The following is a 4,806-nucleotide window of genomic DNA, read 5'->3' on the forward strand; positions in this document are numbered from 1 at the left end:
CCAATAAAACTTCTCTGCCTGTGTGTGTGTATATTGCCCTGTCTTTTGAAGTTGGTCCCTCTTCCTGGCTTTAGATCTAATCTCTGTTCCTGCTCTCCTAAGACCCCAATAAACTCTAGCTCCCCCATTCCATCAGCCAAGTGGTGTGGTAATAAAGTAATTGTGGACCCTCTTTGCTAGACTGTAAATCTGATGAGAGTCAGTGTTTTAGTAAACCAGTCTCCTTGATGTTAAGATTCTTAACAGAACACAAGGGTTAAACAGTGCTCCAGTTGGCTAACACAGTAAATTCTAACCAGTGATTCAGTGCACACATAGGGTGATATGTAACTACATAACATAAACTCAACTATGAGATTATAATGTATAAAATTATATATGCTATATAATAAAACCCTAACTAATTATATTCATTTCTATCTAAAAATGAAAATCACCCTAACATAAAACAAACAATAAAGACTTTATATCTATTTTCACTCAATTGTAATATCTTATATTCATTTTAATTCAATTTAATTTTATTTGTATAGCACCAAATCACAACAAAAGTCATCTCAGGACACTTTACAAAGTAAGGTCTAGACCTTAGTATTATAGAGGAAAACCCAACAAATCCCCCTTGAGCAGCACTTGGCGACAGCGGGGAGGAAAAACTCCCTTTAACGGAAGAAACCTCCGACAGACCCCGGCTCTTGGTGGGTGGCCTTCTGCCTTGACCGGTTGGGGTGAGTGGATAGAGGAGAGACAAAAGAAAAAAAGCAACAACAAATAATCAAACACTGGGCAGGCTCATGTGGCCGGTGACTGCTCATCCGGAGCTCCAGAGCCAGGGAAACCCACAGAAAGGTACAGGGAGAGAGAGGAGGGACACAATATGTATATATATTTTAAATAATCATTTAATATTATAGTTATTCTGAGCAGGGTGGTAGTTAGGTAATCCGGTAGTTTGGGAGCAGAGAACAGAATCACTCCTCCTGCTATTGTGATTGATAAAGTATTAAATAAGGAGATTGTCACGGAGTCAGTCAGTCATTGTTGACCACAAGGTACAGTCAGTCAGAGTCTAGAGTCCCCCCGGCTGGGTCCAAATGCACACTCACGACTGCAGCACCATCACTCTCTCCCTAACCCACAGCTGTCCTAACTTTTATCTTCTCGCAGTTACATAGCCTTCTATGGCTTGAGTCAGAGTCACAGTCCTATACCAGCTCTACACCCCTTCTTCCAAGCATTGTCTAAGATGTCCAGTACATGAACGTTTAGGTCGCATTGACCTAGTGCACATTTCCTTTTTCTAAACATGAACAGAGCACATCAACAGTTCACATAATTCTGAAGCTATGTCCATTTCCCATTTAAGGAGGAATTCTCTCTGGATATTTACCCATAAATTAAACAAGGAGAACACAATCAAAGATATTCTTGCTTGAGCAAGAGAAGACAAGAGAAACAGATCAATCTTACATAAACACTTAGCTCACCCTTACATGACTACTACAAATAATATCTCTATATGAACTATACACTATTCTATTACATATTACCTCTGGACTGGTACCTTGTTTGTTTTTGACCACTACATGGTATATGTACTGATGGAAAGAGATGTGTAACACTCTAAACAAAGCAGGTAAATGAGAAAGCCAATATTTTAACTGCCGTAATGCAGACATAGTAATGTCTCCAGCCTTATAACAATTTTCTCTAACATTACAGAAACAAGGCATTAGCAGATGTGCAAAATGTGTTTTTTTTAAACTTACTGTTAAGTCCCACCTAGTAGTGGAAACATCACTCCCTTTCAAGTAGCTCCAAGGTCGGAAGATCCAACCGGTGATCACTGCGTCTTCCCTAACATGACCACATACAGTCCCAAAGTAGTGAAATTAATTCCAACAGGTAGCATAGCACCGACAATAACATCATGGGTCATTAATCCTCTTGTTAACCGGTATCACATCACATGTGGCAGACACACTGGCCTCAAGCTGTCAAAACAAACAGGTACTGTGCTCTGGGGGAATCCAGCATTGATGAGCTGATCATTCACTGCCGCCGGGGGCTTCAATGGCCGGCTGACTGTAGGTTAGACCCGGTCAGGTAGAGCAGCGAATCCCGCTACAGGAACATCCCTGCTGTAAACTCAGGCCCTGTATACTGTATTTCTCCACATCTGCTGGTCAGAGTGCAGCGGCAGGAGGAAAAATATATTCATAAAACCAAGCACAGTCGAAAAAAATTCTGCTTTTACAATGGCATCGGTGGATGTCATGTACAAACAAGATAATATAACATTTTGCCAATATGGTGGGGACACTGGTGGATGTCAGGCGAGCTCACATGAATGCGCAACTGCCTGGAGATTATGCCCATTCAAAGAAATACTTACAGTGCCTTGCGAAAGTATTCGGCCCCCTTGAACTTTGCGACCTTTTGCCACATTTCAGGCTTCAAATATAAAGATATAAAACTGTAATTTTTTGTGAAGAATCAACAACAAGTGGGACACAATCATGAAGTGGAACGAAATTTATTGGATATTTCAAACTTTTTTAACAAATAAAAAACTGAAAAATTGGGGCATGCAAAATTATTCAGCCCCCTTAAGTTAATACTTTGTAGCACCACCTTTTGCTGCGATTACAGCTGTAAGTCGCTTGGGGTATGTCTCTATCAGTTTTGCACATCAAGAGACTTAAATTTTGCCCATTCCTCCTTGCAAAACAGCTCGAGCTCAGTGAGGTTGGATAGAGAGCGTTTGTGAACAGCAGTTTTCAGTTCTGTCCACAGATTCTCGATTGGATTCAGGTCTGGACTTTGACTTGGCCATTCTAACACCTGGATATGTTTATTTGTGAACCATTCCAATGTAGATTTTGCTTTATGTTTTGGATCAGTGTCTTGTTGGAAGACAAGTTATGTTTGGCGTAAAAGCAACACAGCTCATCACCCTGAACACACCATCCCCACTGTCAAACATGGTGGTGGCAGCATCCTGGTTTGGGCCTGCTTTTCTTCAGCAGGGACAGGGAAGATGGTTAAACTTGATGGGAAGATGGATGGAGCCAAATACAGGACCATTCTGGAAGGAAACCTGATGGAGTCTGCAAAAGACCTGAGTACTGGGACGGAGATTTGTCTTCCAACAAGACAATGATCCAAAACATAAAGCAAAATCTACAATGGAATGGTTCACAAATACACATATCCAGGTGTTAGAATGGCCAAGTCAAAGTCCAGACCTGAATCCAATCGAGAATCTGTGGGAAGAACTGAAAACTGCTGTTCACAAACGCTCTCTATCCAACCTCACTGAGCTCGAGCTGTTTTGCAAGGCGGAATGGGCAAAAATTTCAGTCTCTTGATGTGCAAAACTGATAGAGACATACCCCAAGTGACTTACAGCTGTAATCGCAGCAAAAGGTGGCGCTACAAAGTATTAACTTAAGGGGGCTGAATAATTTTGCACGCCCAATTTTTCAGTTTTTTATTTGTTAAAAAAGTTTGAAATATCCAATAAATTTCGTTCCACTTCATGATTGTGTCCCACTTGTTGTTGATTCTTCACAAAAAAATTACAGTTTTATATCTTTATGTTTGAAGCCTGAAATGTGGCAAAAGGTCGCAAAGTTCAAGGGGGCCGAATACTTTCGCAAGGCACTGTAAACTATCACATAATAGTGTTATGATTTGGCTTCACTTCCTGTTTTTGTACTTTTATTTTGGTTTTCTTTCCTGTTCTGCTCCACCTCTCCTGCCCCAGCTTTACATCCATATATACCACCTCCTTTCCCTCAGTCACTTACTGGTCCATTAACGACACTCCCAATAATTACTCTGTTCATGATAGTTCCATTAACCTGTGGTTCTCGTTCCTGCCTGGTTTGCGCCCCACGACATCAGTACACTGTGTTCCTCATTTCAACCTGGTTTGCTCCTGACGCCGCCAGAGAGCTGTGTGAGCCCCCTTTGGTCCTGTGTCTGCTACTCACCTGTGTGCATCGTTCCTGCCTGGTTTGTTCCTGATGGCACCATAGAGCAGTGGGGGTCTTCCTCAGTTCTGTGTCAGCTATTCGCCAGTGTCTTACGTTCCTGTCTGGTCTGCTCCTGCCAACACCATTACTGGGCAGGAGACCCTCCCAGTCCTGTAGCCAACTCACCTCTGTGCGGAGTTTGCATGTTCTCCCTGTGCTTGTGTGGGTTCTTTTCGGGTACTCCAGCTTCCTCCCATTGTCCAAAAACATGCGGCTTTGTTGGAAACGCTCTGGTAGGGAGGTGAGCGAGTAAAAAATGATGGACCCAGGTAGCTGACTTCGGTGCAAGAAGTGCGCTATTTATTTACAGTGACAATACGTGTACAACCAGGTAAAGGAATATGGAGCAGAACCGGGTGTCGAGCAGCAGTCATGGAAAACATACAGTCAGTGATGAGATGATAAGGAGGAGGCCGGGCTGCGGACGCTAGGATTCACTCCTGAACTGGTCGTGGAGGTTGGTTGCTGAGGGGACAAAGTCAGAGTAACGGTTAATGGAAGACTGTGCATGGACCTGCGTGGTGGAGTGATGTGGAGTAGTGGAGGTCCGTGGTCCGAAGGAGCGATAGCAGCTGGGAAGACAATACACGGGGCACAAGGCAGGAACGGACCTGGGAAGAACAGCGTGAGATATATATATATGACAAATAATAGGTAGGCATAGAATAGGGCTAGAGTCTAGAAAGAACTGGCAGGGAAGTAGACAATGTGCACGGTATAAATAGGAAGAAACTAATCAGGTGCAGCTGGTGGTGATTCAGGGGAC

The 4,806-nt window shown here is 42.9% G+C and overlaps 1 protein-coding gene across 2 annotated transcripts in view; it reads left to right on the forward strand.

The window, feature by feature from the left end:
* enpep (glutamyl aminopeptidase) overlaps positions 1-4,806 on the forward strand; it is a 48,325-nt gene that overhangs the window by 39,514 nt on the left and 4,005 nt on the right. The window lies entirely within an intron of this gene.

This window comes from Monopterus albus, unplaced genomic scaffold (genome assembly GCF_001952655.1).
Source record: "Monopterus albus unplaced genomic scaffold, M_albus_1.0 scaffold40.1, whole genome shotgun sequence".
NCBI lineage: Eukaryota > Metazoa > Chordata > Actinopteri > Synbranchiformes > Synbranchidae > Monopterus > Monopterus albus.